Below are 14547 nucleotides of genomic sequence, written 5' to 3' on the forward strand. Positions count from 1 at the left end.
GCCTAATCACCTTCTCAGTAAAGAAATTTTTCCTAATATCCAACCTGAACCTCCCCTGGTGCAGCTTGAGGCTGTTACCTCTTGTCCTACTGCTTATTACTGGGGAGAAGAGACTGACCCCCACCTCACTACAATCTCCTTTCAGGTAGCTCCTTTCAGGTAGCAATAAGGTCCCCCCTGAGCCTTCTCTTCTCCAGACTAAATGCCCCCAGGTCCCTCAGCTGTTCCTCATCACACTTGTGCTTCAGGCTCTTCACCAGCTCCATTGCACTTCTCTGGACTCACTCCAGCACCTCAGTGTCTCTGTAGTGAGGGGCTCAGAAATTAACACAGGATTGGAGGTACAGCCTCACCAGTGCCCAGTACAGGGGGATGATCAGTGCCCTGGCCCTGCTGGCCACACCATTGCTGATACAGGCCAGGATGCTGTTGGCCTTCTTGGCTGCTGGGCACAATCTGGATCATGTTCAGCTCTGTCAGTCAGCACCCCGAGGTCCTTTTCTGCAGAGCAGCTTTCCAGCCACTCTGCCCCAAGTCCGTAGGATTGCATGGGGTTGTTCTGGCCCAAGTGCAGGACCCAGCACTGACCCTTGTTGAACCTCATTCCACTGGCCACAGCCCATCAATCCAGCCTGTTCAGATCCCTCTGCAGAGCCTTCCTATCCTTCAGCAGATCAACACTCCCACCCAACTTGGTGTCATCCACAAATTTACTGAGGGTGCATTTGATCCCCTGATCCAGATTGTCAATAAAGATATAAAGAACATTGGCCCTAACAGCGAGCTCTGAGCGGCACCACTAGTGGCAGGTTGCCAGCAAGATGTGATGCCGTTTACCACCACTGTTTGGGCTTGGACTTCCAGGCAGTTTCCAGCCTGGTGAAGAATCCTCCTATCCAGGCCATGAGCAGCCAGTTTCTCCAGGAGAGCCCTGTGAGAGACAGTGTCAAATGCTTTACTTACTTAAATCCAAAGCCACAATACCCACAGCCTTTCCTTCATCAACCAAAGCCACAATATCCACAGCCTTTCCTTCATCAACCAAAGCCACAATATACACAGCCTTTCCTTCATCAACCAGATGGGTCACCTTGTTGTAGAAGGGAGATCAGGTTGGTCAAGCAGGACCTGCCCTCCATGAACCTGTGCTGACTGGGCCTGATCCCTCCATTTTCCTACACGTGCTTTGTGATCTCACTTAGGATCATCTGCTCCATGACCTTCCCCAGCACTGACCTCAGGCTGACAGGCCTGCAGCTTCTGGGGTCTGCTTTCCTGCCCTTTTTGTAGAGAGGTTTCACACTGGCTAGCACCAAATCCTCCAGGACCTGCCCATTAGGCCAGGGCTGCTGATAGATGATGGAGAATGGCTTGGCAAGCTCCTCTGCCAGCTCCTTCAGCACTCTTAGGTTTAACCCATCTGGCCCCATAGACTTGCCTACGTCTAACTGGAGGAGGAGGTTGGTAACCACTTCTTCCTGAATTACAGGGACTTCAATCAGCTCCCGTCTCTGCCATCCAGCTCAGGGAACTGAATACCCTGGGGATGGCTGGTGTGACTACTGAAGACTGAGGCAAAGGTAAGCATAAGTACCTCAGCCTTTTCCTCGTCCTTGGTTACTAGCTTTCCCCTAGTATTCTATAAAGGATGGAAGTTCTCCTTGGCCCTCCTTATACTGCTAATACATTTGTGAAAGTACTTTTTATTATCTTTTATGGCAGTGGCCGGATTTAGTTCCGTCTGTGCCTTCACCTTTGTAACTTTACACAGCCTAACAACATCTTTGTACTTTTCATGGGGTGACAGTCCCTTCTTCCACAGGTGATAGATTCTCTTTTTTACCTGAGTTCCAGCACTATCTCCCTGTTTAGCAAGGCTGATTTCTAACCTGTCAGTTTGATTTTCAGTGCACAGGGACCGCCTGCTCCCGTGCCTTAAGGATTTCATTCTTGAATGGGGGTCCAGCCTTCCTGGACCCCTTTGTACTTCAGCAGTGTTTCCCAAGAAATTCTGCCAACCAGCATCCTCAACAGGCTAAAGTCAGCCCTTTGGAAATAAGGTAGACGTTTTGATGACTTTCTGCTGACTTCTCCAAGGACTGAAAATTCAGTCATGATTGCTTTGCCCAACACGGCCTCCAACCATCACATCACCCGCCAGTCCTCTCTGTTTCGAACAGCAAATCAAGCCATGCATCTCTCCTAGCTGGCTCACTCACCAGCTGGATCAGGAAGTTACCTTCCACACCTTCCAAGAACCTCATGGATTGTTTCTTTTCTGCTGTGTTGTACTACCAGACATCTGGTAGGTTGAAGTCCCCCACAAGGACAAGAGCAAGCAATCATGAAACTTGTCCCAGCTGTTTGAAGAACACTTCATCTGTTACTTCATCGTGCCTTGGTGGTCTATAACAGACTCTTACCAGGATATCAGCTTGGTTGGCCTTCCCCCTGATCTTTACACACAGACCAGCCTTGCCTTCTCACTCACAACGCTGAATTCAAGGCAGTCACTGCGCTCTCTGACATACAGTACAACCCCACATTTTTTTCCTTGCCTATCCCTTCTGAAGAGGCTGTAGCCATCCACTGCAGCACTCCAATCATGTGAATCATTCCACCACATTTCTGTGATGGCAATTATGTCACAATTTCCCTTCTACACAATGACTTCCGGCTCCTCCTCTTTGTTGTTCATGCTGCAGGTATTGGTATAAATGCATTTAAGTTGTCCTGTGGACCTGGACTCCAGCAGCAGCACACAACCCAATGGCTCATGTCTAGTGAACCGGGTGTTATCCCCTTCCCCCTTTGAACTTAGTTTAAAGCTCCATTCATAAGTCCTGCTAGCTTCTGGGCTAGAATCCATTTCCCGCTTTTGGGGCAGGCGTACCCCACTTGCCACCAGCAGGCCTCATACTGTGTAGACTGACCCATGGTAAAAAAAAAACCACTCTGAAGTGACACCAGTCACTGAGCCAGGAATTAATTAATGCAATTTTTCTGATGAAGAAATTTATTGATGCCACTGTACACTGTTTCAAAATACTAATTCATGAAATTGAATAAATGGATATGCCAATGGTGACATCAGAAATGCATGTCCTATCAGACCATTGTCCAGATATGAAGAATCACAGTATCTTGAAAAAACATGGCAGAAAGTACTCCACTGTACAGTTCTCAAAAAAGTATTTAGGGCACTGATGGTATATAGGTACCACAGTGAAAAAAACAGTGTCTATATTCACATCAAAGCTCAGACACTATATTTATCTTGCAATAAAGTAGTAAAAAAAGAATCAAAGCATTACAGGGTCTTTAATGTTGCTGAAATGTAAAGTGTGCATACCTTTGGTGTAGCCATTCATTGCAGCTCCAGATACACTATCTCACCATCCAAGCTATTCTGTGGCCTGTTTTAAATTATGTTATCTGATTTTCTGATTATGAAACTGTATTACTAATTGCTTAAAGAACTTTTAAACCTTTCATTTGCTAATATCTTCACAGAAGTATGGAAAAAGGCCAAATGCTGGTCCACACCTGAATCTGCACTTTTCTTCCTAGCTATAAATAGCTGAAAAAAGCCAGATTACTTTCAATGTTGTACGCGGAGGAACTTGACTTATTCAGTGAAGTATATCTGAGTGGGATAAAAAAGGAATCTCTTGACTCCATTATTTTCATGATGTCCAGCTAATTTATATACCTTCTTGCACTAGAAATACTCCTGAAGTCTCACTTCCCCATGTTTCAAAAAATGTACTTAACGAAAGAGTATGAGCACTTTTTTTCTTTTGGCTTAGGTTGTTTTTCTTTTGTTTGTTTGTTTTTTTAACAAGTTGAGACAGCAACCAGAAAAGGAACTGCCTTATCAGGAACCTGTGCATACAGTTCAACATTCTTTCCAAAGTCTACTAAAATAATCCATTCAGGACAATCAAAATGTTTGAGCTTGGTCCACTGGTATCTATATCAGTTGGGTACTGATTAGTAGCATATTTCAGGTATAAATGACTACTGGAAAAAAAACTATTTTATTTATACTAAATTGCAGAAGCACTAGTCCAGGAACAGCAGAATCTTGGAAAAAAAAACTCAGCATCTTCTAGATAATAGAGACCTTTTAGGCAACGGTTCTAACAAATCAAAGAAAAAAATATATTGGGTGTAAAGAAAATCACTACATAAGTTATGAATAAAAGGGTCTAGGGATACCTTATAGCAGCCTTCCAGTACCTAAAAGGGCCTAAAAGAAAGCTGGAGAGAGACTTTTTACAAGAGCATGTAGGGGTAGGACAAAGAGGAATGGCTTTAAACTCAGAAAGGGTAGAGTTAGATTAGATATTAGGAAGTTCATTACTGTGAAGCTGATGGAAGCAACTGCTGGAAGAGGTTGCCCCAAGGCCTTGTGGATGCCCTATCCCTGTAAGTGCTCAAGACCAGGGCTTTGAGCAACATAGTCTGGCGGAAGATGTTGCTGTCCATGGCAGAAGTCTGTAACTAGAATGTCTTTAAGGATCCTTCCAACACAAAAGATTCTGTGATTTTTTTCCACATGAGGTATCTTAAATTTTTAAATTTGCACTACAAATGTGAGCTCAAAACAGTTATTTTATCTTTTTGAAAAATATAGTTTTAAGTGTACTCTTACTGCTAAACCCGTGCATACATTTTTCTTTTACATGCTAAACCCGTATATTTCTCATCTAGTTATGATAATCTCCTATGATTTCTTCCTTCTCTTACATGTAATCATTCATCCAAACAGCCAGATTCATAAATGCTTCACTTCAGGAGCTTGCATGACTGATATCTGCAGTAAACTGTCAATAAGTCTACAAACATACGACTCATTTCTGGTTCTGTAGAACATGACACAGAGATCCAATGATACTGTAGTGTTTTGTTAATCCTTGACTGCCCTCAAACTACTCATACACTTACTAGCAAATATGCAAATTAGGTTCAGAAGTTGAATATGCATTGTGAGAATATCTTGAATATTATAACAATCACTGTGCACAAGATACACTGCAATTTTCTTTACCTTTCCATGGTTCAGTCAAGGAAATGGAAATAGAAGGAAAGGATATGTTATTGTTATTGTTGCTGTTATTTAAAATCTTCAATGCTTTTCTTCATTGGTAGCCAGTACATGACCTGTGCTAGTCTTTGACTGGATCTTATTTCCGTGATGAAATAGAACAGAGATATCAGCAATCTTGCAAAAGAAGGGTCAGCCTCTTTCTCCTCCTTATGGTCAGCCAATTTAACTTACTGAGTGCTACTGATATAGCACACAGTTTATGTTCACTTAAATATAGATTATGTTAAAAGATTCCAGCTTTGGAAGAGGAGATATGGTTCCGCTTATCCTATTAAATGAGAACTGTATCTTTTTCCTGACAAAGACGGATAAGATTTAATCCATTCATCTATTTAACTGATTGCTTCTTAAATGCTCTGAGATGAACGATACAGTGTGAGAGAAAAGTCTTGCGAATAGCTACAATTGTTACATTTCTGTGTCAATTGGGAGGTGGAGTGGGAAAGTACAGTGTCAGGATAGCTAAATTATTTCAGTGCGGAATCCTGCAGCAAGGTTCACCTATACCGAAAGCTGACATTGAGCTGTAAATGAACGCCAAGGCCTCCAGAGTTGAAAAAGTCAGTTCTCCAGAAGCAGTGGTAGGCCCTCTGATCCCCTGGTTGCTCTAGTGTCTTAACCATTCTCCAGATTTAAGTCACAACAAAATTGCCTGGATTACATGTACAGATGCAGAACATGGTGCAAATTGTACTTACTGTCAGAAAGTGACCAGCAACAGTTTAAGTCACCTGCGGCAGCCGTGTTTCATTCCCGACACTCCTAAACATTTTCCCTAGGCTTCTTCTCTAAGTCCTAACACAAACATAGTTTTTCTTTATTGCGCTTGAAATGAAATACTGTATGAGGTTTCTAGCGCCACATCTTATCTGTACCAGGTACTAAGGATGAAAATTCACTAGTGAAAAATCTCAAGTGAAAACTTGGAGTTGGCACCTTGCAGACACATTGCTGAGAGCTGTCTGTGACAAACAGGACAAGAGATAAAAGCGGACTACTCCTCAGCTCTTATGTGCAGGTATTGTGCTTGGGGTTAATCCTTACATATATCAGATTTTTCCTAAACTTGTAATTTATTTTTGCATAAAGGACTTCAGTGAGCTTTGGACAGTTGACTCAGCTTGTCCACTAAGGACTATTAAAACAAGACACGAGGTTTTGGCTCAGGAACTTCTTGAGTTTCTTAATGTTGGACTTTGGAAGTGTACTTTATGGAAATACTATAAAATTGCTCTATTCTTCTGCTCCACCTCCTTACCACACTTTCATGCTCACTGTTAGAATATTTGGGGCTGACCCACGCTGCCATTGCACACTGGTTGCAGAAAACAGGACTGACCCACGCTGTTACAATATGCAAAGGTCAATGTCCACCTCCTTTTGACATTTAGTAACTAAATCAACAGATAATTTTCATGAATAATTGCTATATTTTTTCAGTGGTTCTTGCAAGAATAATGCCCCAGTGAGCAAACTTCTCTATTTACCCACTCCTCCTCGAGATGTGCTATGTTCTAGTATTGGCTGACTTGGAGATACTGTCCCTCCACTTATTTCAGCTATCACTAACAGTGCTATAAATTAACCAGCAAATCAATTTGTTCTATTTAATACAAGCTTTTTTGTCTGATGTCAGGTAAATAATTTGTAGTGATTATTGAAATTTGTTTTCTTTTGTTGATTATTTTAAAGTGAGTGTGGTTTCATCAAATGACACACTGACCCTGCATCATATAAAGCCCTTTACTCACACTGGGGACAGCTCAGACAGCCACAGCTTCTTGTTCTCACACTCTGTTGTCAGTCCAAAGGAAGGAATATGAGCAAAACCCCTTCAGACGTACTGAAGGTAGAAGCAACAATCAGAGCTGAAGGTAGAAACAACAATCAGAGCTACTGTCATCACACTATCATAAGTCGTATAATATCAGGGAAAGTCTCAGTAGGTCCCTTTTCTTTAAGTGAGGTCAAAGATAGAAAGACAATGAAAAGGTGCCAAGGCTTGTCATGGAAGAATGATTTTAGCAGCTGTGTCCTTGAGCCTCCTAATGACGGGATGCATTGCTGTCATCCAAGCCAAACAGCAACAGGACATAATCTTTAATGTATGTGATCATGATGGTCATCTCAGAACAATGTGCATTTTTCTCATTCAATAGGTTCAGGAAAGAGTTATAAGCAAATTGACTTTTAGCCATTTGAAATATCATCTCTAAATAGTACTTCATTATTTTTATTTTGAAAATAAAGTTCTTGAGGAAAACATAGTAGCCACGCAAATTTAGCTGTTCTTTATATGTATTTTCTTATAAATATCAATGTATCTCAGAGGAGCATAACGTGAATCTTGATACTGCACTGTAATGACCAACATGAATGCTCAGTGTTCAGAAGTGACAGAAAAAACTGTGTCAATCAAAAGCTGCAGGAAGGGATAGATCTAGAGCCAAACATGAAGCTTTTATTGAAAATGTTTTACCTCTTTTCTTTAAACAAATAGTTAGCTCAAAGCTATGTTACAAGAGAATAAAAGGCATCATATCAGCACTGTAGAGCAAAATTACAGCCTTAATATTAGCAAGTATGCCCTAAGTGCCACAGGGTAATATAAGGATTTTTATGTATAAAGGATAACTGCAAAAAAACTGCTGTGCAATGACAGGCTTCATATCACAAAAGCAACAGAAGAATTTAAGTGTGGCTACACCAAAAAGTACAGCAGTGGTAATAAGGAGTATTGGGAAGAATGACTTAAATTAGCTCTGTAGAACCTCACAGAAAATATTCAAGTTTTGGGCAGTGCCTGAGCCTTAGGGAAAAGTTCAAATTTTCTTCTAATCCAGTTCTAGAAGAAAGTTGCTATTTGGTTCTAATTATTAAATTAAACGTGATTTTTGTTTGTTTCAGTCCTTCTCAGATTGTCCATGTTGTAAACATTTTACTGGTAACATTATTGTGCTTTATGTAAACACAGAGAATTTTCTTAACTTGAGCCAGATCACATTTAAAACAAGCACTATGTAACAAGTACATCCCTAATTAAACAGAGGACAGTTGGCAACACCATCGCAATACATAGAAATCTTGTGCCATTTCCCGTCTGTTTTTATTGAGCATGAAATCCACAACAGACTTCTTGCCACCTAGGTAGAAATGAAGAAGACATACTCTCACTCTTACTCTTCCCTGCAGATGTACATAGCTGGTACTGTACAGAGCCACAGCATTGACTGTGGGACTAAGTAGCAGTTTGTGTTAACCCACACTTCCAATATGCAGCCCACACCAAACCAGGAGCTTCTATAGGAGATCCTGAGGCAGTTTAGCACGCATTGTAAAACAGATCGCTAACACTGATCTTAGAAAATCCATTACGGAAGAAGTTCTTCGCATTAGCAGCTGGTTTTTGTTGCCACAGAACATCACGCTTCACTCTTTGAAAAAACAGCAACATAAAGAAAGAATGAAAGTAGTTTATACAGTGGAATCAGGGCAAGTACAGTTGATGTAGTCAACGTTTTATATGACATGTTCAGGTAACAACTCCACTAGAACCATTTTTTCCTACAAAGAACAACATAAGAAAGAAAAGAGAAAAGATCAGAAAGAAATAATGAAGTCAAGACACAAGAGGAAAAAGGCTGAAGTAAAAAATGCAGGAAGCTGGCTGCACAGTGGGCTGACAGACCTGGGTTGGTGTGATTGTACTTAAACATACTGTCTGCAGTGACCAAGAGAACACCATCAGTACAATAAATTATCTAATTCTTCACTGCAAACACTTTACACTATTTAATGAATGACTGCTTCCATGTTCCCACGACTGTTCTGCCTTTGTTAATTAGGCACAACATTTGACCAATATTTTTACACATATATTCAGATATGGAACTTTTCAGTAATTGCTTTTGCAAACAAAACAATTATCTTGTTCATCTTTCTCTCATGCACCCAGAAAACATGAAACTAGAAGGAAATATCATTTCATCTTCACATTGTGTTTATATTCATCTCAACCAGTTTGTCACTAATTACAGCCTAATTTGTATTTGACTAAGGCATCTCTTCTTGGTGGGTGACCTTATCTTGACAGGAGTATCTGAAAAGTGAGTGAGTCCAGTTTTATCTCAGTGACATGCTTTAATTAAAATTTGTCTTTGTCTGGCTTTAACATGAATCTCATTTTCAATTCTATCTTTTTGCACTGGAGCTAAAAAGCAGTGATATCCAGTGCTTTACTCTCTGTGAAAGACAACGATCAGTTCACTTTCAACATTTCTAAACAGACAGAACTCTCAGTTGCTCATCATAAAGCATGGTGCTTTTCCTCTGATGTTTAAGACTTCGTCGTGTAGCAGCATCCACAGTGCCTACAGTACCCTATTATGCAGAAGCAAAATAAAAAATTCTAGTTTTATTGCCCCTACATATAAGTCTGAGGATGAGACTAGTTCACCTTTTGCCACAGAGTGCTTTCTTATGAACTTGGTTTGTATCAATATGTAAGAAATCTATGTTTATGGCCAGGTCATTGATTAAAATCCTAAATAGCATCAGGCCTAATATGCTCACTTCTGGAACTTCTTTATTTGGTTGTTTTTTCTCTGATTGCTACTTTTTGCCACTTTGTAAATCATTTAACATGTATTTTATTACTATTTCATAATGTTGATTTTTGTAACTGTAATATGATGCTTAATGTAAAGTTTATAAAACTTAATGTATCTACATGCTTTTATTTATCAAACTCATTACCTTAGTAAAGAAAATCTAATTTACTTCATATGGTCTAAATTTCCATCCAGGCCTATTAGAATCATAGAAACATAGAATCATAGAATAGTTAGGGTTGGAAAGGACCTTAAGATGATCTAGTTCCAAACCCCCTGGCATGGGCAGGGACACCTCACACTAAACCATCTCACCCAAGGCTTTGTCCAACCTGGTCTTGAGCACTGCCAGGGATGGAGCATTCACAACCTCCCTGGGCAACCCATTCCAGTGCCTCACCACCCTAACAGCAGAGAACGTCTTCCTTATATCCAATCTAAACTTGCCCTGTTTAAGTTTTAACCCATTGCCCCTTGTCCTGTCACTACAGTCCCTAATGAAGAGTCCATCCCCAGCATCCTTTAGGCCCCCTTCAGATACTGGAAGGCTGCTATGAGGTCTCCACGCAGCCTTCTCTTCTCCAGGCTGAATAGCCCCAACTTTCTCAGCCTATCTTCATAAGGGAGGTGCTCCAGTCCCCTGATCATCCTCATGGCCGTCTTGTGGACCTGTTCCAAGTGTTCCACGTCCTTTATATGTTGAGGACACCAGAACTACACAAAATACTCCAAGTGAGGTCTCACAAGAGCAGAGTAGAGGGGCAGGATCACCTCCTTTGACCTGCTGGTCACGCTCCTTTTGATACAGCCCAGGCTACAGCTGGCTTTCTGGCCTGTGAGTGCAAACTGAAGCTGGATCACGTTCAGTTTCTCATCTACCAACACCCCCAAGTCCTTCTCTGCAGGGCTGCTCTGAATCTCTTCTCTGCCCAACCTGTAGCTGTGGCTGGCATTGCTCCAACCCAGGTGTAGGACCTTGCACTTGGCATGGTTAAACTTCATCAGGTTGGCATCAGCCCACCTCACAAGCGTGTCAAGGTCCCTCTGGATGGCATTCCTTCCCTCCAGGGTATCAACCAAACCACACAGCTTGGTGTCATCAGCAAACTTGCTGAGGGCTCACTCAATCCCACTGTCCATGGCAGCGACAAAGATGTTAAACAAGACCGGTCCCAACACTGATCCCTGGGGGACACCACTCCTTACTGGTCTCCAGCCAGATATTGAGCCATTGACCACAATTCTTTCTGTGCGGGCATCCAGCCTAATTTGCCGAATTCACATCTCCACTTCCATTGACTCTGCAAATGAGCTGAAGGCTATTCACCTAATCATTAAGACAGTGGCTTGCTGTAAGAACATTACAAAGAAGAAAGAAGAAAATGCTGGTTTTGTTGCTTATGAATCATTAATAATGAGTCACACAGGAAATTTGCTAGCTTATCCAGCAAAATAATCAAGCAATGAATTACTGAATGTCTCTGAAAATTTGCAGTTAATTTTCTTTTTGCCTAGCACTTGTTACTTTTATCAGTGATCTGGAGATAGAAAACTGATAGTTTTCTGTTCCAGGCCTTTTTTCTTATGTATAATCCTTTACCTAAACCACCCCAGACAGAAGTTCATCTGACAGTTTCCACATATTTAGTTATGGAAATCTGGCTGCTTCTTCAAGTAGCCTGCTTTAGATTCTTAGTATCTAATATAAATGGTCTTTGCTACAAATTAATCTAACTAATTCATGTTCTGCCTTTTGCAGGGGTGAAAACACTTGATCACCATCTTGTTTGCAATAACCTCTTATGCATTTGAAAGCTGTCATCATATCCTTCTTCATTCTTTTCTTTTCCAGACTAAACAAATGAAATTATTTCACACTTGCTTTGGAGGTCATGTTTTCTATACAGTTTGTAATCCATATTATTTACGAAAAATTATCTCCAGTTCTGTGTCTTTCAGAAAAAGTGTCTCCTCCCCCCAAAAAAGTGCTCAACAACAACAGGTAGCACAAAATAAAGACATTCTAAACCTGAGAAGAAACCTTCATTTACTAACCTTCTGGAATGACATTTACCTCTTTTATAAGTGAATATTCACTTGCACCTGCATCCCAAACTTGTTTCTTGCATTTGCCCAGCCAATCCTATTCATGTACAATAGGTAAGATGTTTTTCTACCATATGTGAGCTCACTTTATATCACTTTCACTGAGACCATATGCTTCTAACTTGCTTGATCACGGAACAGAGGACTGCAGTGAAAGCATCCAACTAGTGCAGATAAATATTAACCCACACTCTGATAATTCCCATCAAGAGCCAAAATTCATATAAACTAAGAATCTCCTTTCCCTGCCCTCCAACCTTACTCTGCAGACTCCTATCTACCTCCTATCTACCTACTCCTGCTCTAACAATTCAGTTAACAGGTCTGCTTCTTGGGATCCAGAAAGTAAGTCAAGCTAAATTGGCTGGGCATTCATATAAACCTTATTTAGGCAAGCGTTTACTTTAGTTAGCCTATTCTAACATGTAACACATGTAACAAGTTTACTTTATTCAAACACTTGCCAAGCCTCAGTATAAGACAGCTAACTGCAACTATAATAATCTAAAGCATCCTACAATCCCAGATATCATGTTTTAAATTTCTGGAAATAGGTAGCTAGCCTCTCTGCTGTAACAGGCTATTCTCTGAATGTTACTTCTAGAAAAAAACAATAACATCTGCCATGGTTGTGAGCAGCAAATTAATTGAGGTCAGGACTAGAAAGTCTTTTACGTTTTGATTCTCTGCCTTAGGACAGGAAGGATCAGGATGCAGCATACTTATGAAATGCACCCTATATGGCTAGTGAGTGTGCCCATGGTTGTTATTATGTTTAACAAGAAAATACAAATCACTGGACAAAAAAAAATCTGTCAATAATTCCATACTGATCTCATGAAAAATATGAGAAATTTCAAGATGAAATAAAGTAACTCAATAGCAAAGATATAGCTGTAAATAGTCAGAGGTATATGTGTTTTTTTTGAAAACACAGGTATACCATATCACACTAGTATTGTGCATCAATTATATCACATTATACATAGAATCATCAAATCACAGAATCGTTTGGGTTGGAAAAAACCTTAAGATCATTTAATTCCAACCCCATTGCCGTGGGCAGGGACATCACACACTAAACCATGTCACCCAAGGCTCTGTCCAACATGGCCTTGAACACTGCCAGGGATGAGGCATTCACAAGTTCTCTGGGCAGCCCAATTCCAGTGCCTCACCACCCTCACAGTAAAGAATTTCTTCCTTATATCCAATCTAAACTTACCTTGTTTAAGTTTTAACCCATTACCCTTTGTCCTATCATGATCATCCCGGATGAAGAGTCCCTCTCCATCATCCTTGTAGGCACCATTCAGATACCAGAAGGCTGCTATGAGGTCCCCACACAGCCTTCTGTTTTCCAAGCTAGGCTGCAAGCACACACTGAAGCCAGCTCATATTATCTCTCATCAACCAGCACCCCCAAGTCCTTCTTCGCAGGGCTGCTTTAAATCTCTTCTCTGCCCAACCTGTAGCTGTCCCTGAGATTGCCCTGACCAAGGTGTAGGACCTTGCACTTGGCTTGGTTTGCTTCATGAGGTTGGCATTGGCCACCTCTGAAGCTGTCAACGTCCCTCTGGATGGCATTCCTTCCCTCCAGCATATCAACCAAGCCACACAGCTTGGTGTCATTGGCAAACTTGCTGAGGGTGCACTCAATCCCACTGTCCATGTCACTGACAAAGATGTTGAACAGAGTCTGTCCCAACACTGACCCCTGAGGGACATCACTCATTACTGATCTCCAGTTGGACATTAAGCTGTTGACCACAACGCTCTCTGCGTAACCATCCAGCCAGTTTTTTATCCAGTGGGTAGCCTATCCATCAAATTGATGTCTTTACAGCTTAAAGACAAAGATGTTATGGGGAACAGTGTCAAATGCTTTGCACAAGTCCAGGTAGATGACATCAACTGCTTTGCCCCTATTCATCAGTTCTGTAGGCCCATCATAGATGACCACCAGATTGGACAGGCAGGATTTGTCCTTAATGCAGCCGTGTTGACTGCCAGAAACCACCTCATTGTTTTTTATGTGCCTTAGCATGCTTCGCAGGAGAGTCTTTTCTGATCCTGACAGGACAGCGGTGAGACTGACAGGTCTGTAATTTCCTGGGGCTTCCGTATTTGCCTTCTTGAAATTGTGGTTATATTTCCCTTTTTTGCAGTCATCAGGAGCTTCACCTGACTGCCATGACTTTTCAAATATGACGGACATAGGTTTTGTATGGTTCATAAGAACAGCTATGAACTTCTATAGTTCATAAAGGCACAGCTTCCCCTCTACAATATCCATGTTGTTCTCTTCCAGTTTTACTTTCTTTGTGCTTGCCAGTATATGTGTATCCATTTGCCTTGGAAATAAACAAAGTAAATACTATTTTTGACAAAAAATGGGATGGGGGGATGTCTTCATTTTCTGTTGTTTAGTGATAGACTATTCCGTTTTAGTCTAAAAATATACTTGGGAGATTCGCTTAACTGATTGAATAAAAACAGTAAACCATCAGCTGCAAGCTGTTTAATTTTTGAAGATTTATAGATAAAAAGGAGGCAGACTCCAATTTTGCAAGACATATTTTAGAAAGCACTACAGACCACCTGGGATATTTTTTATGCCACTGTTCCAGTAAAACAAAAGTTTAAGATATTCACGATACAGGGTGGCAGGAGAGATTGGGAGTGAGACAGATCTTTAAAACACATTAGATTGTGTTT

General features: G+C 41.0%; 1 long non-coding RNA gene across 1 annotated transcript in view; it reads right to left on the reverse strand.

Moving 5' to 3' along the window:
* Positions 1-12298, reverse strand: part of LOC134165222 (uncharacterized) — a 47336-nt gene extending 35038 nt beyond the window's left edge. Inside the window, exon 1 of the long non-coding RNA XR_009965440.1 lies at positions 11798-12298. This is a non-coding gene — a long non-coding RNA (uncharacterized LOC134165222). The remainder of the gene's footprint in view (positions 1-11797) is intronic.
* Positions 12299-14547: the final 2249 nt, after the last annotated feature.

This window comes from Pezoporus occidentalis, unplaced genomic scaffold, assembly GCF_034315485.1.
Source record: "Pezoporus occidentalis ecotype Australia unplaced genomic scaffold, CSIRO_AGI_Poc_V1 ctg234, whole genome shotgun sequence".
Classification (NCBI taxonomy): Eukaryota; Metazoa; Chordata; class Aves; order Psittaciformes; family Psittacidae; genus Pezoporus; species Pezoporus occidentalis.